Source organism: Melozone crissalis, unplaced genomic scaffold, assembly GCF_028551555.1.
Source record: "Melozone crissalis strain CALT ecotype California unplaced genomic scaffold, PUWL_Pcris_2 ptg000036l_1, whole genome shotgun sequence".
Lineage (NCBI taxonomy): Eukaryota > Metazoa > Chordata > Aves > Passeriformes > Passerellidae > Melozone > Melozone crissalis.
This window is the reverse complement of record NW_026535814.1, coordinates 3,211,683-3,231,499: the sequence shown is the minus strand read 5'-3', so window position 1 is coordinate 3,231,499 and position 19,817 is coordinate 3,211,683. Positions and strand designations below refer to the sequence as shown.

General features: G+C 38.7%; 1 long non-coding RNA gene across 3 annotated transcripts in view; it reads left to right on the top strand.

Annotated features, from left to right (window-relative positions):
- The window catches only part of LOC128941516 (uncharacterized), a 47,370-nt gene that overhangs the window by 3,222 nt on the left and 24,331 nt on the right, over positions 1-19,817 (top strand). For 2 of the 3 annotated variants that reach the window (XR_008483566.1, XR_008483565.1), the window contains exons 2-3: positions 12,516-12,604; positions 15,019-15,147. This is a non-coding gene — a long non-coding RNA (uncharacterized LOC128941516). Of the gene's footprint in view, positions 1-12,515; positions 12,605-15,015; positions 15,148-19,817 lie in introns of all 3 variants that reach the window. The other variant, XR_008483567.1, reaches the window with a different exon arrangement.

The following is a 19,817-nucleotide window of genomic DNA, read 5'->3' as shown; positions in this document are numbered from 1 at the left end:
CTTTGCAGCAGCATGAAGAAAAATATAAAACTAAACAGGCAAACAGCTGAAATCTATCCTCTTTAAATAAACTGATTCCTTAGTATTTTCCCAGTATTATTGTAAGTTGTTGTCTGTGATGTCCCCCAGGGCTCTTTCCTCTGCTCTCTGATTTCGTGTATAAAAGCACCTCTGAGTGATGGATTACTGTGTCATTGCAGCTGGTGAAGGATTAATTTGTTTCATTGATTTCTCTTTAGGCAGATTGCCAGAATTCTCTGCTTCCCACCTTTCTCCAGGACTTGAGCAGTAATAGACAGTAACAGCCTAAAACAAATCAGCCCATTCTTGTAAAAATAGAAACACAAAATCCTGAAGTCCCAGGGAAGCTGTAAAGAAGTTTTTTGCTTATGGTGTAGAGCCACTAATTCCTTAAATGAGTCCATCTTCTCTCCTTTCACCACTTCCCTTTTAAAAAAAGTTACCGTGTCTTGGTGGGAGTTGCTTAGTCTCAAGAGCAATTTCAACAAGCAGTTGGATGTGAGCAGTGGGCATTAGATGGTCACAGAGAAATGTTCTGTTCATGCTAAACAGCAGGGGTAGGAATTACAGGAGGATTGCATAAACTTCAAGGTTCATTCTTAAAATCACCAGACCACCTACTTCGAATCAATTTTCTGTCTATCTACCTGTCTGGGATATTAAATAAGCTGTAGTTTATGTCAGGTCCCAAAGTTGCTGGTCTGATGTGTGTAGGGGTGGATGGGACTGAAATCTCCCAGATCAATTCATCTGCATGTTTTCAGGATAATCTGATAAAAAAAATATCAGACCTTGAAGTGTCAACCTGTGGTGAAAAAAGGGAGCTGGGCACTCCTTTTGGTGCAGATTGTGGAACCGTGAGGGGAAGAGAGTGAGATCTGCTGCTGCTACTCTGACCACAGCACTGCTCTTTTCAGACCTGCTTTATCTGCAGCAGAGACAGGTCAGCTGTGCTCTTCTGTTTGTTTCCACAATGCAGCACTAAATACTGTATTGATTTAGTCTCCAAAAGTTTTAAACTTTGGGTGCTTCTAGTGCGTAATACTATCATAGACTACTGTCTTTATACCTTGGGCTTGTGGAAAGCTGTGTCGTGCAAAACCAGCACTTTTAGATATCATGGAGAGCAGATAAATGTTTATTTTACCTTTCTATCTGACTTGTGATGAGTGTAGTTCAATAACTATTTTCAAAGGGACAGTAAATTTATTGTACTGGATAGTACAGATCCACTGCATAGCAAATCTAGGAAATTTTGAAGTTACAGCCCGACTATTTTTTCCCTTCCTCTCTCGGAGGACGTTAGCCTACTACTTTCTTTTTTAATTTTCTGTAATTTCAGGTGAAATCCAAATACCAGTACTAGAGTCACAGCATGATTTCCTTGTCATCCCACAAGAAAATATGCCTTCCCTGCCTGAGTAATGTTCTTGTGTTTTCTTGCATGCGATCCCTCTGTGGTCTGTCAAGTCTAACTTTCCCTTTTCTACCTGGCAGGTTTCAAAGGAACTTTAAAAGTAGTCATAAGGAGTTCGTTCTTGTTTCCGCTTCTGGGAATCCCTTGAAATCCCTATTTTGTCTGGGGAAACCCTGCAGTGTGGGTTAGCCTGCAGAAGGAAAAGGGTGGCTGCCTCCTGGCATGGCAGCCTGGGAAATGCTGTTATCCTGGGGAATGCCGCAAACTTTCCTTCAAAGGCTTCTGTGGTGTAACAGGGACATCCACTTTTCTGGCTTAACACAGGCATTCCCACTGCCTGGCATTCCCACTCCAGATAGCTTTTCGCTGTCAAGTAACTTTGAAAATAAAGGCACAAAATGCAACAGTTCACATTCTTCCTGCTTGGACAGCCAAGCCCCAGGGAGGCTTGGCTCTCAGGGCAGAGTTTGTCTTGCTTGGAAGCAAACGCTCCCATTCCCTCTGCTCCTTTCTCCTTGTCAATCCTTTTCAGCTTACACAGGGGAATCCTTCTGCTCCTTTGCTAGGCAATAAGGAAAGTTATGCTCTTGATTAATAATGATAACAATATTCTTGGCTTGGAAAGTCTGAGTTAGGAGCAGAGACAGATTTCCACCCCTATTCCTCCAGTTTGTAATAAAACAGGCAGAATCCATCACAGACCAAATTTAAAACGCTTAAGTCAAGCTCACATCCTTTCATCCCTTCAGATCTGGAAAGAAACAGAGTCTGTTAGATTAGCAAACATTAACCTCTCGCATAGTTCTGAAAGTAGGATTAATGCCTACTGAAGGGACAAGCTGTATGACCCTCACACACACTAACTATACATTAGGGCTGTCACGCTATTGATCGGGAGAAGTTTGTGTGAAGAAGCACTCCCCACCAGGGAGAAAAACAGACTAGAGTGGGGAAAAGCCACTCTAAGATGCATCCACTCCATCTGCTAAGAGGCACTTTTAAAAAACTCAGCTCCCATTTCTGGCATCAAGTGCAGATGTGCCGGAATCTGCATGCTCCACCCTGCAGTTCTGGTGTATACAGACCACGCACAGTTTTCAGCTGTGGCCCTGGGACTGGCTCATCTTTGGACAAAACAGACCTATGCCAATGCTGGATTTGCACATAAGTAGAGTTTTGCTTGGACTCTGCCCATATGGGGCTTTGTGGCCTTGTGGGGTTCTGACTGGCTGTACTTTAGCATATCTATTCCCATTTAGCTAATTTGGAAGAGACTGGTCCCAAAGACATTTCTCCCTCATCCCATAAGCTAACAAAAAGAAGAAGTAGTGATGAATAATGTTTGTCAAACTTTCTTTTCATTAAAGTATGAATTCTTTTTGCTAAGAAAGCACAAGCTGATTGTTTCCTAGGGTTTGCTGGGTTAAATACAAACTCTGGATCTGACTTTGGTCGCATCCAATTTTTGTATCAGTCTAACTCTTATAACATTGAATTCGGCAGAAGCAACTGCAATTTCAGTGCATTTCTGAAAACAGACATTTTAAGGGCTGATCAAAACACTTTGTTAGAGCAATCCTGAAGTCTCATCTGTCACTTAAAATTCATATTTATAAGGGACTCATGACAAAAGTGAGACCAGCTGTTTTAGAATTGAATCTTCCAGTCAAGGTAGTTTTTTACTACATTAAGTGTGATGGCTCACAGGTTGTAAGAGTATGGGACTTGCTCTTAGCAGTGCTGAAACCCTGCAATATGCAAATATTTGCTTTGGTCAGCCTGAATCATAAGATATAAAGAAAAATAAACCTGCAAGGGAGAGAAAGAAAGAACTCCCTTCTGATGGACACAATGGGGACTTGTGCGTTGCTAAGAAAGGTTCATATATTTTGTACAGAGCAACTACTAGACCCTGGCCCAACTTCAGGAAAATATAAAAGAAAAGATCCTGACTGAAAAGGTAAAAATTTAGCCAAAGCTCTGATAGTTTTTTCCTTTGTAGCAGGGAGTAACTTTTTTATTTTAATTTTTTTTCCCCCTAAAGCAGTAGGGAGTAACTTTCCCCTCCCTGCAGTATTGGAGGCTGTGCATTCATAGCTGTATGCATAGGTGGGTAGAGAACTGCTGGATACATGAAAGCTGGAAGTTAGGTGCTAAAGGGCATCAGTACTGCTGCTCTCAGCTCACCTCTAAGTCATTTAGTTCAAATAGACAGGTGAAGAGTTAGAAAGAAATATCATGTTATAGCAAGGTACCCAAGAACTGGACACCATTATTTCTCTGGAAACATGCTCTCCCACCAAGTAGATTGATTTTTTCCTCCATTAAATTTATATGTTTTAAATTCATCTAGAAATTCATACAAAGGGTTAACACTCATGCACTTCTCAGCAGCATTTGGGAGTAGATCTCTTGCCTACACATTTACCTCTGCTATTATGAAGCTTTAAAACAGCAGCAGTAAAACTCACCCCCCTGCATTAGGTGTTGCTGTATTGCAGATCAAAATTTTGCTGTTTGCAGAACCATGGAAAGAATACCATAATTCAATCTGGTTAGAACTCAGCATTCAATGAGTAACAAGTTCCTGTTTTGCCACACAAAGCGTGAATTAAAACTCCAAATGAATGAGTAGGACTTTCTTGCTTCATATTTTACAGCCACTGCTGTATTGATAATTCATTTTTTCCAAGTAAGTAAAAAGTATGGGGCTTACCACTCTAGCATCTCATTACTAAGATCACAGGCAACATATTGAAAATGGTGGGATGATAGATAGTTCCAGTACTTTATGTAGCTATTAAAATTAGCTGCTCCAGAACTTCTTTCAGTTTATACCACATTAAAGGAAGTTTAAAAATTGCAGTTTTGGTTCTAATCAGCTTTTCAGCTTTACTGTGTTCCAATATATCAAGAAGACCATCACTAGTAAATCGTAATTGTGTATTGGTACTAGAATGGAAGTACGGTTGTCTTATTTCAAAATCCACTGATTTTTAACATGACAGCCATTACATTTTCTAGTCACAAGCTCATGCTTATTTTTGAAAAGCTCAACATGAACATTCTTGACTAATTGCTATGGAACTCCTTGAGCTAGAAACAATGACAGTGACATTAGTTGGAAAAATGCATAGTTTTAGTCCACACTGCACACTGCACTAACAACACATCTTGACCTTGTGCACTCCATCATCTGTGGATTTTAAATAATTTTTGAAATTATTTCAGCAGTCAGAGAAAACATTAAAATTAACTATGATACTTCTCTATCAAAACTGTTTTTTGTCTTCTGAGAAATGCTTTCAGGTGCTTCCCTAACATTTGAATAGTAAAGACAAAATTACCCAAGATTTTATGGTTCTTTTTGTAGTTTTTCTCAGCTTTTTAAACTGAGTCAATATTGTCTTTTCAAAGTTGCCATTTTGGTTTTCAAATTATTTTTTTCATCCACTGTCACAATGGCACCCTGTCTGATCTGTGAGCATTTCCACAGACCAGAATGTTATGTTTTCACCGGAAATAAAAAAGTATCCTAAAACATGAGTTTTGCTCATGGTTAAACTTCAGTTGTAATTTACATTTGATTTGATGCTGTCCCTTAGAAATGACAACAGCTTTAGAGAAGGTTTAAAACCCATACAGTGATCCCTTGCAATCATTACAAAATAGCATAGGAATGCCTACAACAGTAGGAACACCACCCTGTCTATAATTCAGTTTAGCTAATTACATCCTGCTTTTCTAAATTCAAGTTTATTTCTAAGCTTGATCCAAAACTTCCAGAAATAACTGTTCTTTCCCATTACCAATTTTGGGGTGGGACAGGTTGTATTTCACTTATTTCACTGCTAGATGAAGTTCTCTGTGTTTTTTTTTTTTTTTAAATAAGAAATGAACTTTGAGTTTATAGGGGGGGTGTAAGCCTCTCATCTGGATGATCAATAAAGTAAATTCCTTAAAATCCTTCTGGCTAAAATAACATAAAAATATATAATAAATTCAATTTTATCATTTCACAATTCATTCTTTGTCACACAGACGCTCACCATGAAAAAAAAATTACATCAGTACAAATTGACAAGGGGCAATTGTCTGTCAATGGACTTGCTTTGTAGATAGGGGAAGAAGGAAAGAATCTTAGAGCATAGGTGCACCAATCACTCAAAAATTGACTGATTCAGTTGTCAGGATATTGAAAGCATATGTTTAGAAATGCACGAGATAACAATGAATAGTATAGGAAAAAATAAATTAAAATTTCAATGTAAGAGAAACTGCAATCAAGGGACTTCTGAACTAATGCTAGTTTCAGGGCTCAGAAGTTTTGTTTTGCAGCAAAAGCCTGGAAGAGAAACTTAACATTAAAAATCTGCACTTCTGAATATGATTAACACATATTAAATTCCATCTTCAGCACAGTTTCATATTTAAGGTGGTTGTGTCTTGTTTCCATCTCGGTCTACAAATATCTGATTCTGCCAGACTATGGTAAAAATACAGACTTGGATGTAATTCCTTGTTAAATAAGCATACAATGTAAAGATGCCTCTCAGCTACAGAAAGAGAGTAAAGCAGTTGCTCTTTAACAAATGCCATGCTATATGCATTATGTAATTTCTATGGTTATAAAACAACTTGAGAAATTGTACTGTAACAATATGATATATGGTAGGATTGATTACTCCAAAAATCCTTTCAAGAGGAAAAATTGCAGGGGAGATGGGGAAGGGAAAAGCTTTTTTTTCTGTTCAAGCTCCACTTCCTAAAGATTTAGCTTCTGTGGAGAAAAACCTCACATTCAGTTGTTACATCGAGTGGTCACTCAATTTGTTTATTAAATAGTCAAATATATTCTTTTCAGTATATATGAATAGTTTAATTTATTCTGCTGAAAGAGAGATAAGTATCAGAAATAGCAATAGAAGTCACATAATGAGATAAGAATACTAGAAAATCTGAGGATTTTAGTACAGTCCATTATTCATTCAATTCCTGGCAGCCTTTATGATTACAAATCACTTGATTGACTAACTAGACATTCTCAAAGTGAATTATGAATCAGGTTCATTTTTCCTGGTTGAGAGTTGGTACATGTTGTAACTCTTCCACTTTGTGATATATCAAGCTCTTGTAACAGTAATAAGAGATATAATCAACTCCTATTTCAGGACAAATAAATTGGCTTTTCAAAAATGAAATGTGGTTGCTAACATTTTTATAGTGTGCAATTTAATTCCTTCCTGCTATTCTCAGAGCACAATCTGGTGTGATGACACAGCTTTTGAATATTTGACTTTGCCGAAATTCTTTTAGGAGTCTCACACCCTCAGTCCAGGCATACTGATATCAGTGGAAATTTGGTGTTGGGTCTAAGAGCAGTGAGTGGTCCCTTTACTTGTTGAAAACAAGCCTCAGACACTGAAAACCTGGGCCACAATTTGCCCTTTTGTGCTGGCTCTGATCTCAGCTTGGGAATACTGAACAGTTTTAAAGCTGTTTAAGTTTACTTTGAAACACAAAAAAGGAAAAAAAAAGAAGAATCTCTTCTAAAGTGTGCTTGACCCTCAAGTCCTCTTTCATGAAAAAGTCCCTCAGGCTTTTGTGGAAATTATGCAAAGGGAGTGACTGGCAGGCTAGGGCAGGACTCATTTGTAGAACAAATGCACAATCAGATCAGAAATCCCCCTGGAATAGGTTTAGTGAGAGGTGCATTTCACCTTCAAATGACTACAGGGAAAACAAAATTAAAAAAAAAAAACACTACTCAAAATCTCTGTGAGTGCATGTCCAAGAAAATCACTATGGAGAGCATTTGTGCCATGCATCTGCATAGCAGATGTAGCCCATAGTGCTGGTTTGGCTCTCTGGGGTGTGGTGGTCTCTGGATGCTTATGTCCCAGTCAGCAGAGGCAGCTCCCAAGTGTGGTGATATGGGCTGGGGTACATGATAAAGTGTTGGGTCCAAGGGACAGGGTACATCACATCCTCTGGTACATGTGCTGAAACAACATCTTCCCACATGGGGTTCTGTGCAACACCACCACCACAGGTCACAGCTTTGCAGGGAGGAGATGATTTTTCTGTTGCTTAGCGAGGTTAGCCTAGTGTTTGTGTGCTTATTTTAGTCCCAGTAAAGAGATAGGCTGATATGCAGTGGGTTGGCATTATTTGTAAAACAATTTTAAAGACTTCAAAGCCCTCTGTTTCCCTTCTGAAACACAAAAGCATATCTCTTAAGCAAGACCTTTTGGGAGAAAAGATGTATTACCACTTTAGTTTTGGAAGGCCTTAATGTGGTCATTCATTTTAGAAACAATGGTTACAGACTTCAGATTTCTTCTTTAGTCATCTTTCTTTCTATCTAATTTCTGGCCTTCTAATAACCTTAATTAAATGCTGAGTAGTTTAGAATATTATTAAATAGCTTTCATAGGATTTAAAAAATTTCTGATTACATCACGAGTACAGATTATTAAATATTCCATTCATTTTAAAATTATGATTAAGAGGATAATACCAAAAAAGATGTTTGTAACGATTTTAACTAAGCTGTGTTAATTGAGTTAGGGGATAAGAAATGAGATTTAAAGGGTGAGAAATGGCTGAAACCAAAGTCTTCATAGTTTTGAAATCAAGTGGATTAAGAGAACGGTCAGAATGGAGGAGGTAGGGAGTCAAAATCTGAATGAATGGTTTGAGTAGAAAATTTACTTACTTTTAGGCCACGTGTGCTGTCTTTCGCAGAAATGGTTTGCAATGGTGCCTGATGTCATGTGGGTAAACATGAAAAGTAAAAAATGCCTGCTAGCCACCAACAGGGTACATGTTGCTCATTGTCAGGCAAAGGTATGCAACAAGAACAGACACAGAAAGTCTGCTCAGGAGTTGCTACAGCCAGCAGCTCTGCATCCACTGATGTGCAGAAGCACAGCAGATCAACCTCCAGCATGCCTGGGTCACACGGTTGGGATCACTGTCCAGAGTGGTGCATGGAGTGGCAATGACTTTGTTGCCTTTTGTTTAATATCTCAAGTGTGGGCCACTGTTCTCCTGATCTGACATTTGTTTGTAACTACTATTTGTCAGCACAGCATGAATTTTTGCTAGGCTATTTTACTTATTGCTCTGAAATACTAGTTGGGAGTTAAACACAACTTTTCTGGTTGCCATGTTCTTCTTGGTGGCCCATTCCCAGATTTTCACCTTTCAGAGGGCTTTACATGGGATGCTCACACCTCACCCCTTGTAGCAAGAACATAGCTCCAACCTGCCTGGAAAACAGGCAGGATTTTTCTACTTGTGCTCCTTCAACGTTAACCAGAGAGTAAATCAGTAACTAGAGACATTCACATGCTGGAGGCTAAGAATCATTTGTACATATAAAAATTACAGCATCCTTTGCAGTTTCCTTCTGGGGATGTGAGAGGAAACCAATACTCATGAAACAGACTGGGGAGAAGAGTGACAGGAAAGTGAATGAAAAGTAGGATGCAGAACTTAAACTACCAGTAAGGGATGATGGAGGCAATGTGCCTTTGTTTAAAAGATTGACACAGGCAGCCTGTTAAGGACAGGCTAACTCACATGACCGACATCAGGTTGGCTATCACATGTGTCTTGCTTGCACATGGATTCCTTACACTCAGGATGTGCTGCCTCCTTCTTTGGCATGTTTGCTGGTTTCAGAAGTTTGCTGGTTTCAGTACTGATTCAGGGCATAAAGAGAAGTCTAAAACATCACATGCCCAATGAAGCTGGGGAAAGATTGACTGCAAAAAAATCAGCTCTTGAACCCCAAAGAGAAAAGCATAAAATGAATCTGAATTTAACCAAGAATAATAAACACTGTAATGATATACTAATGATGGAGACATTAGTATTGCAGGCTTAGTTATGTAGGTTGGGATTTAATATGTACCTCTTTCTTTCAATCTTAACAGCTTTAATTATTTTCACAAATAAACACACAAGCAAACAAACAAACAAACTCAATGCTTCCTTAAACATTACTAATAAAAAAATCGAGTCATCATGGATATTTGAAAACAGAAATCTAAAAGAACATATTGCATTCACACCAACTACATACCAAGCAGAATGTTAATAACATTAACCTTTACTCTATCAGATATTTTCAAGAAATACCACTATATTTTTTGCAATGGCTCATATCTGTCATTTAACTGACATGTGAACTTTTCTAAGTTTGCCAAATCACTGAGGCCTGAATACCATTCAGCAATGTTAATTTTGTTTTCCTATTTGAGCTTTTACACAATTATTCTCATGGCAATCATTCTAGCCTTGAGTATAAATAATACTTCAAGTGGTTTGTTGATATCCAAAAAATGATGTGTATCTACATTAAGAGACTCTGGAATCTAATGGGAAAACCATGCATATTATTAAGCTGAAATGCCTATTTCTTTCCTCCCAGATGGGAAGTAGTACAGGGTAGTGCCATGGCATATGCATTAATTTTATTCCTTCCGCAAATTTTAGCACATATTATTTTTGCAGATTTTGAATCTTTGCCTCCTACCCAGTATACAGGAGAGTTAAAATGAATTTGCTGCAGAGAAGATCTCAGTCTTAACAAGGGCCCTGGATAACTCTTAGGTGAGCTGAGGAAGAAGAGCATGGGAACAGTTCTGTTTTGGAGAAGAGTAAGAGAAAAAAATGAAGTTTGGTAAGAGGAAATCCTGAGGAGGATTAACAGGGGCAAAAAGAGAGACAGAGAGTGTATACTATTTTCCTGGCTTTCACATTTCCATCTTACAGACTGGGTGTGCTGGATCTGAAGGTTCTATCAATAAATAAAGGGCACATTTTAAATGAAGATTACAAACAAAGAATAATGAAAAACATAAATCCCAATATCTGTTCATCAGTGTTGCTACCCAAATAAAACTTAGTCTGTAAAAGATTTCTTCCTAAGTCTATGGATTTCTTGCACACTATTTTCCACAGTTTTATTTCATATTACTTGTTTTTCAAAGTTCCAGGGCTTTTCTTAATTTTTCTTGCTTTTCAGTCCAATGGGGCTTTTAATTTCCTCAGGATCTGAGAAAGTGGAGGGAGCACACTGTATTGCAAGCTGAATGTTTGTGTGGGAATGAGCTGTGTGGGAGCATTTTATGCAGGCCTTTATAAATACTCAAAAGAATAAGTTTAAAATTGTGATTGTTGATGTTTGCAGATGTGCAAGCATAGCATGGCATCATTTCTAAAGACTGATGGTCTAAAGAGAGGTAGGACAGTAGAAAATGAGGGTTGACTTATTTGATCAGCGTTTTTCTTTTTGCTGCTTTACTCTCTGGTTCCTGTAAGTTGATCTTTGTATGTGTTTAGACTTCACAACCTGTACCTATCACTTACAAGGAGTTTTAAGCTAACATCTGTTAATGGCTGCAGAATCTAGAGTGTGTGTTGAGTCTTGAGGGGAGCCCTGGGTAAACTGGCTCAGAGGGGGAGTGTGGGTTCAAAATGGTATCATCCTTCCATGCTGGTTCAGCCAAAGGCTGCCACAAAGCACCTACTGTATTTAGATGAAGTTATTCCTCCTATTCCATAGAGGAAAATTATATCTACAGGTGAGCATGGGGGTGGAGAAAAGGCATGAGTGGTGCTCCACAGCCCACCACCCAAAGCAGCTCCTGGGAGAAGCCCAGCCTGTCACACATGCACAATGCAAGCTGGCTGCCGGTGCCCCTGCAGAACTGCAGTGAGGATTGTGGTCCTTTCCACTGTATACAGGCTTTTTGAATTGATGAACACATCTGTCTCCTGAACAAAAGGAGGTATTATGGCAGATAGGCACACACTGCTTGATTTGAGCATCACAGTGCCCAGCCAGGTCAGTGCCAGATACATAATATATTCTAAAAACACAGATCTGGTGGCCAAGCATAATACTGCATGCCTAGTTGCAAATCTACATAAAATTTAATATTTTTAGTATCTGCCTAATCCATCTTAGTTTTAATTTGATGCACATATTGTTATGAAATATCTTGGTCTTCTCTCTCTCCACTGAGGAACTATGGTCAAAACATCTCTATTAGACATCTAAGTGCTACCACTAGATGGGAAGAAGTCAGCCTTTTTTTCTGTAGTCCTTTTTTTTGTCTTCTTTTTTCCCCTCTTCTGATCAGCATAGATGCAGTTTTCATCAGGATAACTTCTGTTGTGTTTGAACTCCTCTTTGTGTGGTTCCCAGCGTTTCAGACAGTGCAGCACTGCAGTACCGCTCCCCTCTCTGGTATGCTATTCCCTCAAGACTCCCATGGCAGAGAGAGATGGGTAATGTTTTCTGAGCTTCTTCCTCTATTTTTATTCTTCCTCTATTCCTCCTTTTCTATAGAGGATCAAAATGGATTATTTTCATCTTGACATGCAAATGCCTAGGCTGTGCCCTTGGCTGAGATCTCAGCATTGACTACATAAGTGAAAGATATGGGAGCAGTAGAGTTTTAATATCGCATATGGAAGCAGCAGTCTTATTTCTTAAGAAAAAAAAAGAAAAAAGTTACTGTAGTCCTTTGTGCCTTGAAAAATAATAAAAAAGCCTAATAAAAACATTTCCTCATGCACTACTGAATACTATATTCATATGCAGTCATTGGTCTGCACAGAGGCAAATGAACATTATGTGCAGCTCGGTATCTTATTGTTGTACTCAGATCTGCCTATTTGCCATGCCAAAAGTATCAATGGGAGTAAAAGACACATGAATAATTTTACCAAGTCAGATTACGCCTCCAAATATGAACATTTAATAAGGGATGGGATTATAAAAGAAATAGGGAGGATTTCTAAGACTGCTTGAGAAAAGCTTACAGAGATAAAAAGGTCAAATTCTTCACCAATTTTCACTCTGCACCACAGCAGTTAAGTAAATGAAACAAAATGACCCGCAAATCGGTGCAGGATACAACTCTCAGAATTCATTGATACACCATAAAAGTCATCATGCGGTTTCATGTTAACATGAAAGAAATGGTATCTGACCTCGAAAGCATGCACACTGGCTCACTGTTTCTAATTATTATAATTTTTTTTTTTTCTGAAACAGCAACAGCAAAACACTATCAAGAAACTGCCTCCTGGCTAACATTCTCAGCAAACCCTCATGGCTATTTACGGAAATGAGCAGCCCAACAAGTAAGTTGTTAGCTTAAATGAAAATTACAGCAGATAAAAATTGTCAGCCTGGGAACTGAACTAACAAGGAAAAGAATTGCATGAAGCTGATGGCACAGTTTTGAATTTTGGGAAGAATAAAAGAAAGCACAGCTACTGGAATTAACTCATGAGACTGAGGTAAACAGTCTCATGAAAGTCCGCATCCATCGTTACGTCGCACATAGCTGATGAGTGCACGACTCTCAGCAGTGATGGCTTAACCAAGCTTTCACACACTAAAACTCAAGTGTTTACGGTAGGCAGTGAATTAAGTGCGGACTGACAATGTAGCAGCATGGTGCTACTGTTAATTGTTCTTGCTTTTTACTTTCCTGCAGGAAAAGTGACTGGATGGGGTTAGGCAACCTGGGTGCATTCTTCAAAGCATTCCAGAGGAGTAAACAAGGTATTTGCAAGAAGCTGGGGAAGCACTCTGGCACAAGGTCCTAAGCTGGCTGAGTGGGGTGAGGAGTTGGAGGGGAAAGGTGATAAGCCACGCTGGGCTTGTTCTGCAGTGTCCCTGGCTGGTGTTCAGACTAAAGTCTTGGACACAGTCCACTGACAAACCTTCTGCCAGGAGATTTGTTACTACAAGAGTTTTGCTTAGGCAGGATTTTATTATAAAAATTGTCTCAATCCTCCTTTTATAAAAAAATCTATCCCACCTTTCTCTTCTAGCCCAGGAGGAGGAATATTTTGTGTATCTGGGTGAAACACACAAACAATATATCTGGGTGAAACACACAAACAAATTCATTTCCCATGGATAATATATTCAGAGTGATTTGCTTTTCAGAGTCAGAAGCTCAAAATCATGAATTTATTATGCAAAGTAATAATTGCAAATTATATTGGCAAACTCCATTCCAGAAAAAAAAGGGAGTATTAATATAACTAAAAGGATTTAAAAAATACTGGCTCTTAACTTGGGGCTACTACAGATATTTTAGGAGGTTATATATCTCTGTTCCACGTAAACCACCAGAGGCAGTAGCTTTCATTTTAAAGGTCTAGTGAGATACTGCAATTAATGGGCCCATCTAACAGCATATGTCGTGCTTGTATTGAGTAGTAAGACACGGAAAGAAAATGAAAGAAATGCTTAGTGCCATAAAAATTTGCATCTCTTTCTAGTTCATTTTTTAGTGCAAAGAAATGAAATATATCAGGATCAGAACATGAAAGGACTTGATTCCAGTTTTTGGGTCAAGCTAGGCTATGCCTTTAGTGGGATAACTGGACAGCATATTTTGACTTTGTGGGTCTTAAAGAATCTGAAATACCTCATTAACAATCCCTTGGAGATATATAACACTTCCCAAGGATGAGTGGAGCAGCCCAGCTTCTCCATGTGAAACTAGGGGCAGGTGGTTATCCTTCCTTCAGGACACCCACATGTTCCCTGCCTGGCTTGGTCCTTTGTGGTTATCAGCAGAAAGGGGCACTGACAGCTGCCAGAGTCAAGATCTTTAATGCAGTGCTTGTCAGCTATAAAGAGATTCATTTATTCTGCTAGACCTGTATGTTATATCAGCAGTGCTCACAGGATTAATTTGCAGTCATGGTCTTCACAACAACCTCACAGCTCTCTGCTGCTATAGGAGCATTTTCCTCTCTGGCACATATGTTCCATGAGAAGGCATTCTGTAGTAGATCATACTATCCAGGCTAGTTGCGATTTGTGGGTAGTTATGACAAAAATAATATGCTTGTAAACTTTGCAAATAATAATTGCAGTACTTACACTGTAATTCACAGATGCTGCACCATTAGAAAGTAACTTTAGTTAAGCTAAAGTTACTAAAGCTAAAACTTTAGTGATATTTTCAGCATTTCATAAAAGCATTGTGACCTGAGTGCAAGGATGGGATTCAAGTTCTCTACAAGTTTGATTCTGTCTCTGTCACACATGCTGGCTGTGCTCTTGAGAGAGTATAGTGCTTCCCTTCCCAAAAGGGAGGTGCTTGAGAATCACTTGCTGCTACCAGCCCAGGAGGAGCTTATTCAGATTGTGGTGTGAGAGTCTCCATGTGGCTAGGTTTCCAGGCCTTACATGAGGCATTTGAGGCGTTTAAAACTTCACCTGATTGTAGTTAAAGCCTTAAGGGATGTGCCTTTGTGAGGTGGGGAGAAGAGTGATAGTTGTTTAGCATTTCCAAGGGACTTTGAAGCTGTGGGAGTTTACAACCCACTGCAAGCAGAGAACAAACTCTCTAACCCTTATTACCTTTTGTAACAGTGTGCCTTATTGGTAGTGATTACTGTAAAAGGGTTCCACCTGCTTGGAAAAAGGTCATAAAAAAAAAAATGTGACTGAGATGTTTAGTGTGTAAACACAGAATTAGTTGAAATTCTCCTTAACAGAACAAAAACCTATTTTGCTTTTCAAGCAGAGCAAGAGAGATCATGATTCACAGATCGTTTACACAGACTCGGAGACCAACACGTCTTTGGACTGAAAAAGATGAGCAGTCTGCAGCCTCCAGCCTCACACAGTTGTGTTATCAATCACACTTACAAAGGTAAACCCGCTTCTTAGATGTCACAGCACAGTTCCTCCAAAAGGAATCATACTGTAGCAAGGTCTTGGTCTTCCTCATCAGGTGAGGACACAGACTAATAAACTCCTTCAAACATTCAGTAAATCAAACTAAAAGCACAATTAAAATTAGAAAAGGGAATTGGAGTTCAGCAAAACTCAACAAAGCTGAATAACTACTCAATTGAGTCCAATTCTTGTGGTATTTGTAGAGTTATTCTTGTGAGGAAGCTGTTCTGGGAATTACTTTGGGTCATCCAAATCATGCTTGATGTGGCAGTGTTTTAATATGGTTTGGGAAGTTCCTGTCACTTTTTCATGTTCTCAGTGAAATTACTATCGTATCTGATGACCTCAGCAGCATGAGAGGCTCTGTGTCTCTCCATCCATTGATCCAAAGAAACTTTGCCATAATGTTTAGCAATAAGTCTGGAAGTTCTACAAATAGTTACAACCGATCTCTACATGCCAAATAAATGAACATCATGCTGAAGTGCATTGCTATTAGGCAAAGCAAACAACAGAGATTCTAGTATGAGCTGAAGAAGCTCATGTTAAAAACCATGTTGGTGGCCTGCAAATTGCATAATAATAATAATGTGAAAATGCAGAGTCAGGTCTATATTTCCTTGCTAGGGTCTCAAGTCTGATTTTGAAGCTTCAGTTAGCCCTACTGCCTTGAAAACTAAAGAATATTTGGATTTTACTCTATTTTAACCTTCAAAATGTTTGGCAGTCTGGACTCCTTTTTCTGCTGGTGAAGGAGGCAGATCAGCCCATCGCTGTGTAAGAGAGGTAGGCTCTGGATTGCTGACTTCTGAAGACACTGAGGTGATCGTGGACTGATGTGCCTCCAAAGCTGATACCATGCAGGTGGCTCCAGCATGCAATCCACAATGCTGAGTGAGCAGTTCATGTTTCCTACCCTGCCCCTCAAAACATGTTCAGAACAGCAGACAGAAGCATCTATTCACTCAGTAGACAAACAACCTAATGAGTGTAGGTCTAACAGGCTGGTTTTTGTCTGTTTGTTTCTCATCAAACTAAGAAGGGAAACACGGTATTCTGTTAAAATACTTTGGGAAGAGGACAGAAAGTGATAGTGCCGGCCATCTTCTTGTAGTGCAATAGCCCTATTGTCAGAGGTGTCACAGAGGAAGAAGGACAGGTGGGTCCCATTACCCCTTCTGCCTTGAGCTGCTCAGACCCTTGTTTCCTGCCCTTTAGAGAAAAGTCTCTAGTCAACGGGAGGATTCAGTATTCACCAACGAGCCAGTGAGCAAAGATGAAAGGCAGCTCATGGCTTCAGGGGTCAGGGAATTCTTTCAGTTGCACTCTCTACTCCCAGGATAATTTCTGTTTATTTAAACACTCCCTTGTGTAAGCATACACAGTCCTGGCATGACACAGTGACATGGTTTCACTGTTTTCTGCTGACCCACATGAACTGTGCCTTGCAAAAAATGTATGGAACACACATGATTTTGTTGAATAGAAATTGAAGATATTGGGACTATTCAATTGACAGAAATTAGTAAGAAGGAATATAAAATAGCACTATTTGAGATAAGGAATTTTACTGAGAAGGTAAAACAGGTTCTTTGTTTATCCAGTCAAGAAAATAATGAAGCAGGAAGGAGGAAAAAAAGATAATCAAAGGAAGCTTTTATTTTCCTTTTCTCTCTCTCTCTTTTTCCCAAACAAAAGCTGCAATTAGCCTGTTGAACTAATTACTACTAGGTTTAACTTAGGCCAAGAGATTAGTAGGATCTGAAAAGGATTACACAAGTATATGCATAATGAAAATATCCATAAACTACAATAGGTAGAATATTATCTCAAGCCCTTTTATAGAATAGCTCACCTCTTAATATCAAGTGAATCCTGTGTACCCCTGCCTTGTCAAGGACCTTGTGAAGTACTCCTCATTTTATCCAGGGTCTGTACTTATCCTCCTTACTAAAAAAAGACAGTAAAAGAAGTCAGCTAAAATATAATACGTGCCTCTGCATTAGTGCTGTTTCAGGGGAGCAGCTATTTTATTGCTTAGATGGAACAGTGATTGTACAAAGTTGGGTGATACTTATACTTCTTATATTAGCATTTTTACCCTATAATTAAAATTCAGCCCTGGTAAATAAAGGGAGAAGCATAATCTGACCACCTGGATAGGAATGAAATGTTGGAGCCATTTCCGTAAGAGGAAATCCACAATAGTGGGGATGTAATTTTCCATTATAAGTGTACTTCTACTTGCAACAAGAGCGAGCTGACAACAAAGGTCTTTGCAGAATAGCCTCATACCAATAATGCAGTGGGAGAGATGGACATCTATCAAATTCTGTATGTGGCATTTCATGCAGGCTGAGGACAAACCTTTCCCTTGCACTCTGTTGTTAGATGCACAATGATGCTTGGAGAATCAGAGAGCATTTCAGGGTTGTGCTCTTCTTCCTCCTCTTCCTGGACTTAGTTATTTAGAAATTAACAAGTACAGGCAGATCTTAAAATAACTGTCAAGGTTTTATAATGAAAATAAAATAAAATTATACAATTATAAATATATAGTATTGGTTATATAAATATATAACCAATTATATTATTTAGTGTCTGGGAGGCCATAGAAGTTAAGAGAAGACTAACTCTCGCGTTATATTAAGTCAATAGTTATTTAGTGTCTGTAGTAAATGTCAAATCAGAATTTCATTTGAATTTATATAGTATTTTCCTCTCTGATCTCTTTTTTGCTGCTCTCTTGAGCCATCTAAATTTTCCCATTCCTGAGGAAGGCTGCCCTTCTAGCCTCTTAATGTGACCCTAGGGGTGAGAAGACCAACTGGCTTTCTGTTTGCAGCTGAATATGTTGTTTTACCGTTATGAAAACACAGAAAGGTCTTGCCTTGCTATCAGACTCATTATCTCACATTGTCAAATCCAGAGAAACAGTCCCACAACATCCACCAGACCGAGCTGAGCATTGAACACTGGGTTCCTGAGTGTTCTTGCGTCCTCAAGTACTACTGAAGTTTTTGCAGTCCAAAGGTGTTCACTGCCTTAAGTGTCCAAGACCAAAGAAAGCTCTTTCTACCAATATAAGTGTATCAGCTAAATTCAGTTGTGAATGATATTTAATAATTCCAGAGTCCCTTTACTCTTGTTTTATAATTCGTCACATTACTTTATTACTGTTTGCAAAAGTAACAAAAGATATTGCAACAAGGATTCATTTGGGCAAATTAAACCTGCAGAGGGATTTCAAACACAGTTTTTTGTTCTCTGAGATTAGGCATCAGCAGCCTGTGGAATTATTTCTGACATTTAATCCATCATACACTCAGAATAACTAAACAAGCTGGTGATGGTCTCTTCCTGCTCAAAGAACAACTTTCACAGAACCTACCCAACCTATTAGTGTCAGGAAATTGTGCTTGGAAAGGTCAGAGAAAAAAGAAAATTCTTCTACAAATGAAAGGCAGAAATCTTATGATGTGTCAATAACATGCATTGGGAGGTCTGTTCATATACAGACCTTTAGCTGGTGTAAATTGGAATGACATAACTGGTGTATGTACATTGATTTACTTCAGTCCTGGAATTTTCACACAGGAATGTCTAGATCCACAGCTGTCCAAATCTGGACCTGGTCTTCTAAAAGTAAACCATAAAATTGGTAGTAGGTAGAATGTAAGGTGGACTGCTTCTTTTCCTCTTATTTGTTAGAAAAAGTAAATTCTGAAGCATGTGTTCTCAGCGTAACCTATTGCACTCTGCAATTTTCAGTCTTTTCTTGAATTTCTGAGCACATATTTTAGTGGCCTAAGGTTTTACTTCAACCAGCTGCTTCCAGGCCAAACATGGTCAAACTAGATTAACTGTATTATGTAAATACTATAGCATCAGTGAAAAAAACTATGGGCTACCACATAATTAAAGGATAATAACTTTTCAAATTATATTAATTATTTTTTTCCTAATGCACCTCAAACAGGTTTCCCATTCTGGACAGAACTTCAAGTATTTTTTCAATTACAGGAGGTTTCCCTCCTGGCTTCTTCCCTCCCCTTCTTTAAAAATGAATATAATGTGCTTTGATGTAACATGGCATCACAGTGAAATCTACAATCATACCTAAACTTACAGAAAAGGTAAAATCACCAAAAGGGAGATTTTAGAAACATAATGCATAATCAGATAAATGACAACAAAGTTTTGAAAAGCATTACAGAGGGGTAATATAAGATATTGCTGGTGTGCTTCTTACTTCATCATTGTTTTCCTTCAGTAACCATTCTATCAGCTGGGGAGAGTTACTCACATGTTTGAAGTTGGGTCTAGTTTCTCTGAAATCAGATGCCTTATTCCCAAGACTCCACTACACAGTGCCAGCACAAACACACATCAGCAGCTGCACAGCACTTTAAAGAGTTAGCAAGGACCTATCAAGCATTTACTCAGTTTCGGATCTTTGTCCCTTATTTTCACTGAGCAAATCTGAAGTTGGGGGAACCAAAGTCAAAGAAAACAAATATGCGTTTTGGAAGTCTGAGTATCTCATCTAAGGAGTGAAACTCACCTACTGCTTAAGGTAAGAAGTACTGTTGTGAAGAATGATTCCTTTTCCACAAATAAAGTTTAAAAAGTACTTGGATCTTC